Source organism: Octopus sinensis, linkage group LG28, assembly GCF_006345805.1.
Source record: "Octopus sinensis linkage group LG28, ASM634580v1, whole genome shotgun sequence".
Taxonomy (NCBI): Eukaryota; Metazoa; Mollusca; class Cephalopoda; order Octopoda; family Octopodidae; genus Octopus; species Octopus sinensis.
The window spans coordinates 13,554,114-13,566,613 of NC_043024.1; the positions used below are offsets into that span (position 1 = coordinate 13,554,114).

General features: G+C 33.4%; 1 long non-coding RNA gene across 1 annotated transcript in view; it reads right to left on the reverse strand.

Annotated features, from left to right (window-relative positions):
* Positions 1–4,914, reverse strand: part of LOC118768367 — a 22,384-nt gene extending 17,470 nt beyond the window's left edge. Inside the window, exons 1-2 of the long non-coding RNA XR_005004190.1 lie at positions 4,904–4,914; positions 660–667 (exon numbers count right to left, since the gene is read on the reverse strand). This is a non-coding gene — a long non-coding RNA (uncharacterized LOC118768367). The remainder of the gene's footprint in view (positions 1–659; positions 668–4,903) is intronic.
* Positions 4,915–12,500: the final 7,586 nt, after the last annotated feature.

Consider the following 12,500-nt stretch of genomic DNA (forward strand, 5'->3'; position numbering starts at 1 on the left):
GATAAAACCACTATTAGGCAAATCAAACAATGAAAAACTTAAGCCAATACATGAGATTAACTAATTTATATTATTTTAAATATATATCAAAATTATTAAAAGAAGATAATTAATATAACACTACGATCGTTTCATGGCTGTCCAATTCGTAAAAATTCGAGTTACAGTCATTCTTCAGGTGATTGAAATATTTCACTTGGCGAGTTCATTGATTAAACCTCGCCAAGTTAAATATTTCAATCACCTGAAGAATGACTGTAACTCGAATTTTTACGAATTGGACAGCCATGAAACGATCGTAGTGTTATAATAATTATCTTTTTTTAATAAGTTTGATATATATTTAAAATAATATAAATTAATTAATCTTATGTATTGGCTTAAGTTTTTCATTGTATGATTTGCCTAATAGTGGTTTTATCTCTAATTTAATATAATACATATAAAAATGTATATAAATTACTGCTTTGGTTACAATTTCGACATATATACATTTAGGTATATCAATCTATATATATATCTATATCTATGCATATATATATATATAATATATATATACATATATATATACATACATACATACATACATATATATATATATTATATATATATATATATATATATATAATATATATATATATTAAATTAGGAAAAAACACTTTTTTATCTATTCAGTAATGAAAATTTTCATTATACCATTTAGAAAATTTACATATTGAATGCACCAATTCACACAGCTAAATTGTTACTGAATGGCATGAGGAACATTCTAGTGAAGTTGAAATTCGTAAGTGGCTAACACATTCTCCGGGTCTAAATATTTTTGAATAATCATGGTGCATTTTAGAAAAATTTCTAAGGAGACAATATCTCCACCATCATAACTACAAGGACTGGAGACTGTTTTAGTTGGGGAATGGACAAAAATTCCTTTGGAAACAATTCAAACTTTGTACGAGTCCATACCTCGTAGAATTCAAGCTGTAATTACTGCCAGACGCAGTTGTATCCCATATTAAAATAAATTTCTTTGAAATTTTTAAGATGTTTCCATTACTTTTTCGAATACCTGTATATATTAGACCGACAGATATATAGATAAATAGATACATAGATAGAAAGAGAGATAGATAAATACACATACAAACACATACACACACACACATATATATTATATATATATATATATATATATATATATAAATATATATACACAGGCACAGACACATACACACACATATGTATATTTATATGCATATATATATACATATGTATATGTGTGAAAGTGCATACGTGTGTTCGGACGTATTCTCACGTGTGAGTGATGCATTATATCTGATTTACGACAGCATTGATTGGATATGCTTAACTATGAATATTTAAGTGATTTCTCCAATAAAAGATCAGTTCCTAGAAATGCCTGGGAGGAAACTGTAAGTCGTAGCACGGACACTCATCTCCGCTCAAGGAGCTCAAGGCGAAAAAAAGGGATTACGCAAATCCTATCGTTTTGTCACTTATTTATTAATTCTGCACATACCTATCGATATATATTTGTATGCATGCGCACACACATATTTACATGAACACACGTACACACATACATACACACGCACACACACACACATACACACACACATACACACACACACACAATATATATATATATATATATATATATATATATATATATAGTGGTAGAGTAATATGCTTTATTTTAAGCAGCAGAAAATTCAACAAAATCTGTTACTCTGAGTTTCTCGTTGCCGTTCATCAGACTAGCAAAAACTGTCTGATGAACGGCAACGAGAAACTCAGAGTAACAGATTTTGTTGAATTTTCTGCTGCTTAAAATAAAGCATATTACTCTACCACTGGTATTTGAGTACTCTTTTTTTCACCTTGTTTCACATTTATGTGTTTACTCCGGTATATATATATATATATATATAGGAAAAATTGTAAAAATGCAGAATGCTAAATTGAAAGAAAATTTTAATGAAATGAGAAATTGATAAAATATATAAATATATATTTATTCAAACCGGTTTTCGTTCTGTTTTGCCAACATCCTAAATTAAACTAAACAACACATGGCCTTAATCCCATTGGATCGTAATACCTCAAGGTAATTTTTTCGTGAACAATCATTAAACTCAAGATACACAACGAACTCACAATGTATCGGAGTACTTATTTTTTAATTTTTATACATATTTATTATTATTCTTTTGCCCCTTTCTCATTTTTAAAAAGCTTTTTCACCTAACTATGACGAAAACCGGTCTGAATAAATATATATTTATATATTTTATCAATTTCTCATTTCATTAAAATTATCTTTCAATTTAGCATTCTGCATTTTTACAATTTTTCTTTGCTTATCATTTCTCCATATGCGGTCAACACAACCCCACCATTTATTGATCTATATATATATATATATATAACAAAACAAGCATACATACATATACGCATACGCCAACGTCTATAGTTTTACCTTTAGAAGTTAAGAAGCGACCTTTATTATTTATACACGCACACACACACAATTACGCAAACACAACCACCCTTCTACACACCCACACACACACATATATATATATATTTATGTATATATAGGTGTGTATGTGTGTATATATATACGCATATGTGTGCGTATGCTTTTTTAGGTATATATATATTATCTGTTATACCCAACCGTCATAATTTCTGTATTTCTTCTACTGCAGACACCAAACCTGAAATACGCGTGGGAAGATTGGTCGGGTACATCGACCCAACTGCAACATTGCTGCGTATTTTAACAACCTAGAAAGGGTGAGGACTAATGGGGATCTCGATTGAATTCGAACTCGGAAAGTAAAGCTGGAATAAATGCCGCTAGCAACGATTCTGCCAGGTCACTGCTTTCGCCGAGGTCGACTTTGCCTTTCATCCTTTCGGGGTCGATAAATTAAGTACCAGTTACGCACTGGGGTCGATCTAATCGACTTAATCCATTTGTCTCTCCTTGTTTGTCCTCTCTGACAATAATAAACACACGCACTGGTAATATTTCATTTGGTTATTGTTCATAAACTGCTTAACTATTTCATCATCTACCGATTCGATTAATTGTTTTATCAATAAGTTCATCAATAGATTAGTTATATTTGGAACTGTCCTGAACTTGTGTAGAGAATAAGATGCCATTGAAGAATTCGGAAATGGCGACGAACACAGGATGCAACTCCACAAGAAATTTCGCTTATTATTCTCCCACCTCATCGCTATTTCATGATGTATGTATTGTCTAAAAACAAGCAGATAGGCGTAAGAGTGGCTGTGTGGTAAGTAGATTGCTTAACAACCACATGGTTCCGGGCTCAGTGCCACTGCGTGGCACCTTAGGCAAGTGTATTCTACTATATCCTCGGGCCGACCAAAGCCTTGTGAGTGGATTTGGTAGATGGAAACTGAAAGAAGCCCGTCGTATATATGTATATATATATGTATGTGCGTGTATGTTTGTGTGTCTGTGTTTGTCCCCCTAGCATTGCTTGACAACCGATGGTGGTGTGTTTATGTCCCCGTCACTTAGCGGTTCGGCAAAAGTGATAGAATAAGTACTGTGCTTACAACAGAATAAGTCCCGAGGTCGAGTTGCTCGATTAAAGGCGGTGCTCCAGCATGGCCGCAGTCAAAATGACTGAATCAAGTAAAAAGAACAACAAAAAAAAAACAAGTAGATCACATCAATGATCCCTGGCAGCACGGTATCATTGTAAAATATGGAGTAACGTTTACAGTAGCAAATGTCTAATGTCCAATGAATCAATATTACGCATGACAAAATGTATGAAGAATTCACAGGTAAAAATGATTAGTTCTTCCCTTCTCACCTGTCGTTTTATCGTATGCAATGAGGAACGACATAAACACCGAATACTATTCATTCGGTTCCCTCCATGCCTTGGTGCAAATAAGCATACTCTCTTTTACTCTTTTACTTGTTTCAGACATTTGACTGCGGCCATGCTGGAGCACCGCCTTTAATCGAGCAACTCGACCCCGGGACTTATTCTTTTTGTAAGCCCAGTACTTATTCTATCAGTCTCTTTTTGCCGAACCGCTAAGTGACGGGGACGTAAACACACCAGCATCGGTTGTCAAGGAACGCTAGGGGAACAAACACAGACACACAAACACACGCACACACATATATATATATACATATATACGACAGGCTTCTTTCAGTTTCCGTCTACCAAACCCACTCACAAGGCATTGGTCGGCCCAGGGCTATAGCAGAAGACACTTGCCCAAGATGCCACAAGAACCTTTAACAATTCTAAATATTCTACATTTATCGAGTGTGGAGGCGCAATGGCCCAGTGGTTAGGGCAGCGGACTCGCGGTCGTAGGATCGCGGTTTCGATTCCCAGACCGGGCATTGTGAGTGTTTATTGAGCGAAAACACCTAAAGCTTCACAAGGCTCCTGTAGGGGCTGGTAGTGAACCCTGCTGTACTCTTTCACCACAACTTTCTCTCACTTTTTCTTTCTGTTTCTGTTGTACCTGTATTTCAAAGGGCCAGCCTTGTCACACTCTGTGTCATGCTGAATCTCCTCGAGAACTACGTTAAGGTTACACGTGTCTGTGGAATGCTCAGCCACTTGCAGTTAATTCCACGAGCAAGCTGTTCCGTTGATCGTATCAGCTGGGACCCTCATCGTCGTAACCGACGGAGTGCTCCTACATTTATCGAGTACATTCTCTGTGCAATATTTCTCCCAGAATGAATCTCTAATTCCAGGAATTCAACTTCCGTGATTGTTTCTTTCGTATATAGTAATTTCGTGCTTATACATCAACACCAACGTTTTCTCTTCTCCTGTCTTATATGTTTGTCTATCAGGACTTCTGAAATTTGTGTATTCATATAACTTCTCTTTCCATTTCTTCTTTGCTGGGCTTTCTCTGAAGCACCACAAACGAACGATACGAACCTATCGCTTATATTTCCATATATTCATTCGCGTGTGATTGGCGTTCCTCTGTGTGTGTGTGTGATAGAGAGTGTGTGTTTTTGGAAAGTGAATTACATACGTCTACACACTTGTCAATCTTTCCCGCTCTCCACACTCTACACACTTCCCTCTATAATCTCTTTCGAAATATATAGCGTTGTCTATATATACTTTTAAAGAAAACATATCCAGGTGTACACACACATGCACACACACACATGCACACACACACATTCACACACCCACCCGTATATATATGCATATATATATATATGTATGTATATATAAATATATATATATACATATATATGTATGTATATATAAATATATATATACATGTGCATATATATATATATGTATAGGCATGTGTGTATATATATATGTGCGTGTGTGTGCATATACATATACATACATACGTATATATATATATGTGTGTGTGTGTGAGCGCATATATATATATATATATATCGAAAGGTGGTTTTGTTTTGTTTTTTCCTGTATACACCCCCCACCAATCCATCCTTACACACAACACACTTAGTATCATATGTAACAGTAAGTGAGTAAAATCTATGTTTGGTGGATTTTCTCTGTTATTGCTATTGTCCTCATCGTCGACGTCGCTCCAGTTATTGCCGTTGTTGTTGTTGTTGTTGTTGTTGTTGTTGTTATTTTTGGTGCTGTTGTTGTTTGCGTTGTTCTTCGTTTCTTCATATCTCTTGTATTCGTCAGACCATGACAGCTCTATGGAATATCGGAAAGATGCTTGTGAAATGCCTAAATGGGAAAATGGTTTTGGAATCTAAAGAGAAAAACAGACAGCAGCAGAAAACAATACTCGAAATAAATAAATAAATGAAAATAAAATGAATAAATAAAATAAACAATATAGAATAGAAAACGGAAGCATAACAAAAAGACGAAATAAAATATAAAAAATATGGAAAGAAAGAAAACTGAAAACTGCGTAACATATATATACATATATATATATATACACACACATATATATATATATACACATATATATATATATATATATATTATATATATATATATCTATATATATATATATATATATATATATATATATAACTTCTTCATGTGTAAGTCTTGTTTCCAATATTTCATACACCCACACACACACACACACATATATATATATATATATATTATATATATATATATGTATGTATATATATATATATAAAATATTGAATACAAGACTTGCACATGAAGAAGTTAGTATAAAGACCACAATGATATGTGTGTGTGTGTTAGAGAGAAAGTGCATATATATATATATATATATATGTGTATGTATATATATAAATATATACGTGTATGTGAGTGCGTGTGTGTTTGTGCATAGGTATAGAAAAGCTAAATAGGTATAGTAAGTAATCTTCCGTTTGTGCACTAAAAGTTAAGAACACCCATATATATTGATGCGTGTGTGTGCGTGTGTGTGTGTGGGTGTATATATATTTTTCTGTAGCTAGAATTACACACATACACCTGTACATATACGTATTCTTACATGGCTATGTGTATGTAAAGTGTAATATATATATTAATACGTGTATATATATGTGTGTATATATATATATACATATAAATGTGTATATATATATATATATATATATATATATATGGAGTATGTATGTCTGCGTTTGTGTGTGTGTATGTATATGTCTGAACTGTGTGTATTCACGCACAAATATCACCAACGTATATTTTCTGTCATATTCCAGAGAACCTTCATCTGAAAATTCAAATTTTTACTTGTTTTCCACGTCGTTTTCCTCCATATTGATAATGTTTTTCTTCCACCGCAGTTAGTTTCACGAATTTTCGATCTGGAATTCTTTTAAACCTGTTAAAATGGAAAGTGGAGCATCGTTGAAGAAATAGAACAGATGAGAAATATAATAGAATTAACATTCCGATTCCACAGTTAAACAACTGTCATGAACCACTTAACGGCGGGAATTCGATTACATCGTTGGATCTAACTTCTTTTTCTCTTTGAAAGCGATGCCTACGATGCACTCTTTCCGCGTATAAACGGATTCGTTTGACCTTCTATGATGATACTGACATAAAGTTAGAAGCAGCCTGTTTTGCATGCTAAATCTATATGTCGCGTATATTCTATATTGCGAATTACTCAGAAGACCATTTATAATTCCGGTTGCCAACGGTTGGTGAGAATGATGCAACGAACAGCTCAGACTGAAGATACTTTGTAAAGGTTATTCGGGGAGGGTAAAATGTATCTGTGATCTTCGGTATTTACAAAGTCACTGAGATTATTGCAAGGATGAGTTGGAGATTTACTCAAACCAAGGACCTTTTTCTAGCTCTCTACAAACGAATAAAGTCTGTTGAAAAAAATTCCATGCACCATATTTTTCCGTTACATAAAGGTCTTTGCTACTTTTGAAGTATCCGTTGGCGACGACGTGTTCTCCACTGAGCGGAACCCATGAACTGTCTATTGTTCTTCAATCCAGTTATATCCCAGCTTTTTCAGCGCTATCTGAATGTTAAATCCCCCTTGCTCAACATTTTGTGTATTAATTTGCTGCCTGTCATGTCCCCCAGGGAAGACCTGGAGGACATGACAGGCACGCCTATTGATAAATCTGTCAATTTCTTCGTTTTAAAGATTTATCAAGGATCATTTTAATCCCTCTTTCAAAACGACGAGCGATCCTATCTTATTAAAACTGTAGGACAAAATGATTAACAAATCTTATATAAATAATGAACTTCAAGCATGGTCGCTGGTTATTAATAACAAGGTTAAGTTTATTGACTAGACGCATAGAACTATTAATATGTCTAAAAAGAGACATTGATTTCTTTATTAGCCACAAGGGCTCGATATAGATAGGGACAAACAAAGACGGACAGGACACCACAGAGGGGACAATACATAGAACGAATATGATTGCGATGATTATATAACAATGGGGTTATGAATGGCTGCATGCGCCCCTCATCACATGCCTTACCATTAATCTTTTTAAAATGTCCGTTTTTATCATATATTTACAAAATTAATTATCGTCTACAATTACGAGTATTTGAACCGTTATATACGTTCTCTAAAATTGTTGTATTTTTCATTATTTTTAAACATAACATAAAACACTCTATTTTTTCCTTTTTTTCCTCCTTTTTCTTTTATATTTTCTTTTTTTCCTGTCAATTTAACATACTTATTTACTTTTTAGTAATATTTCATTAGTGGTTCATTTTCTACTAAATCCACTACTGGTGGCAATTCTTTGAATTCCACCCTTACTCCTCGTGGGTCAATATCATCTCCACACATTTCTTTCAGTCTCTTGTAATTTTCCTCTTCGATCACTATCGCCCCTTCATATCCTCTGCATATATGTAAATTGTATAATATGCCTCAGAGAAGTGCTGAGGAATTGTTATTTCCTGTACGCCCTGAAGGATCTTCGGTATAATCTATCGAAATACCATCTACAGAATACAACGAATACAAGGAATGTTTCTTTGGAAGAATTACTGTTTCTTTGTCTATATCAGAGGTTCTTAAATGTTATTTTTTTCATTTTGTAGTGCCCCATTTTCAGGAGTCGTGGTACTTCGCTCGCCATATAAGTAGTTAGTGCGGAATTACCACTAAACAAACGTATGTTGGATGATAATTCATAACTTTTACTCAAATGACAACGCAACTAGAAAATACTAATCAAGACAAAACTATAAAATGAAATATTTATTATTCTTGTTCGACCACGTCTGTATCTGCGATATATAAATACCTCTCATTTCATTTTGATAATTCTTAATAGTTTTATCATTAATTAGTAGTATAGGTAAAATTTAATACCGTCCCGAATGACTGAAGCCGATTTGGAGCAGTGCCTGCCACGTTGAAGAATTCTGGTCTAGAGAAACTACAGATGGATTCGTTATGCTTGACATCCCCGGTATGGTAGCCAAAGTCTCTTAAATCACACCTAGTCGTCTTTTTGCTTAGAAGCATAGAGACATATTTTGCTTCAAAGGACGAACATTTGATAGCTAGAATAGCTCAGATCATAGGTCTGTTCGAATCGGGAAGGCTGTGTCAAAACAACAATAAAGGTAACTTCTAAGTAAATATTTATTTCGTATAACTGCTGATGAAACCTGGTTTGGGCAATAAGAATCAATAGTAATGAGATACAATCTTTTAGCAGATTAGTCTCACGCATGAAGTATGGTGAATAAATACACTTTATAAACAGACGGGATATACACACACGTAGTTGATTATTTATGTTGGACAGGGTGTGAAGAAATAAGTGCTGAATTTCGGATGGGTTAGAGTTAATATCAGACAGGTGTTAAAAAATCCGAACAACTGAACATCTAAATTGACTGTGTTGCATTATATAACAAGAGCGTACAACAGCTCGTAATGTTGCCAGAGTAAAGCTTTAAAACCTTCAACGTTGTTAACAAGTTGAGATTGTTAGAAATGAAGAAAATGATATTACAGACAAGTTTGACATAAATTAATCACAATACAGCAAACAAACGTGGCGTTATAAATTCCAAGAGATCTTCTAAGTCCACCTTTGTTCAACGCAAATACATGAAGACAAAGGTAAAAAAAAATATAACCGTAAATATAAAACAAACATATAAAATATTTATGATAATATCTTCTGATGTACAAGAAGCAATGTTTACATTACACATGTGTGTATATTCTGTGTATAATGTTTATATTATACATGTGTGTATAATGTGTGTGTAATGCTTCCATTATGCATGTGTAGGAATATGTTGAAAAGTATGTTTGTGTGATTATATGTGAAGGTGTGTTTAAGATGTATATATTTCTTATGCCTTTAGAGAAGCTGCTATGGAGGTGTGGTGGTAAAGATACCGAAAAACAGGACAGTGTTCGGGGTCGCGAAAGCTGAAGGCCATAAACAGGTGATATATTCATTTCTCATCCTCTATTAGGATTCGCATATATGAATGTATGTATATGTGCATATGCACGTTCTTATGTTTACATGTTTACGAGTATTTATATGCGTATGGGTCGTTCTCTTTTTAAGTTCATGTGCATATATTCATGTGTCCAGTGTTTTACATGCGTCCAGCATTTGTTTCGAAACATCAGTGTTGGGGCTGGACATATAAAGTGAAATGTATCATTCATTCTAGTATATTTTATATCCAAACATAATTCGTTGAATCGTCATGTTTCAGAATATAACGATATATACAGAAACGACCAAACGTATATACATACCGAGTACTTCTTTCAAATGTCGGAATTCAAATAATTCTGCGTCGATCAGTGACGTATATCGATTGGCGGCCGAAATGCAGCTCTACATAGACATCTCCGATCCGAAGAATGAGTAACGAACCGGAAAGAAGAAGGGCCAAATTGGACAGAAGATCCAGATATATTGTTGTAAATTTATCGAGCCACCGTCTGCAAATCAGTGTGTAACAGCAATCTCGATCCAAACTTGAGAGCAGATAAATTTTGTGGATCTGGTGTAGATAATTCATGTATACGAGGGTGGAATTGCATCTTTTCTTGGCACATATTTGTTATGGATTTCGTTTGTTCTGTTGTTCCTACTCAAAGCTATGTAGGTTCACGGCCATTAATTCATACAGGCTTTGGCCATAATTACAAAAACTTTGCACGTCACGGGTTAGAATCTTCCACAATATTGCTCTGTTTCTGACAGTATAACCATTCGCTTATGAGTGTACTCCCACGTCTCTCTATCAAGCATTGTTTATATACATATATACATACACACATACATACATATATATTATATATATATATATATATATATATTATATATATATATATATATACATATACACATAGATATATACATATACATATATATATACATATACATACATATATATGTATATATGTACACGCATACATACACGTATACAATCATACATACATATATGCAAAAGATGCGTATATACATACTTGCATACATACATCCATACAAACTGACATACGTACACACACACACACACACATATATATATATATATATATACATATTTCCACGCATTCAAACTCCTACACATACATGCATACATACATAGAGACACGCATATAAACATACAAAGTAACATACTTAGACACACGCACACATACATATATACATACATACATACATACATACATACATACATACATACATACATACATACATACGCACGTAAACACTCCCGCGCAACATATGATTTTATTCCAAATATTTTTTCTCTTTCTCTCATGCTTTCTCCTTTTTTTTACTCTCTCCGACGTTCCCTAATTCTCCCTCATACACACACACACTCCCCCTTTTTCTTTCTCTCCCTCTGTCTTTCTCTCCCTTTTACTTTCCCTCCCACTCTCTCACTCCCGCCACCCCCTCTCACCCTCAAATATTTCACCGACACTAACAATACTTAGAAATTGTATGGAATTCTTACACTTCTGAATCAGCGTGAGAGGAGAAAGATTCTGCTACAGTGAAGAACGGAAAGCATAGAACTGAGAGCCGGCTATTATCGGTGCACACTCTCACAGATTGTTAAAAGACAAACCAAATCTTGCGTGCAGATTTCACAATTTCAACAATGGCATTTTGTGTTTAATTGCCAAATGAATATCGCATATTCCAGCAGTTTACCTGTCATTCCGAGAAGATCTTATTGGTTATAAATCACGTTTGTTACTATACTTTGGCATACATCAATGGTCATAGTACAATAGTAATAATAATGATGATGATGATGATGATGATTATGGTGAGGCTTATGATAATATTAGTAATAATGATAATAATAAGTACAGCAATAATAATAACACTTGAAGTAAAAGGGGATATGAAAGATTTTATGTATATACCTATATAGATATGTATGTATATGATAAATGTCAGTGTGTATATGCATATATATATATATAGTTTCTATATATATTATATATATGTATATATATATGTATATAGAATATATATATATATATATATATATATATATATATATATATAGTTATATTTATATGTATTTATATTTATATGTATATATATATATATATATGTTTATATATATTTCTATATATATATTCAATATGGTCATATATATGTATACATATATATATATGTGTGTGTGTATCTATATATGTGTGTGTTATAAAAATGTATGTGTGCGTGTTTGTATTTGTTTCCTTCTATATATGTTCATGTGTGTTTATGAGTTCATGTGCGTGTATAAACACCTATATATTGTTTACTCAAACGTAATCCGTATTGATATATATTCCAGCAGTTAGATACCATAACTAGATAAGAAGCCTTTATATTGAGAACGAATGAAGAGAACGAGATGAGTAAAAGAAAAAAAGAAAAAACAACAACGAAAAGAACCACAAATACAACCAGAAAAAAGGCACGAACATATAAATTA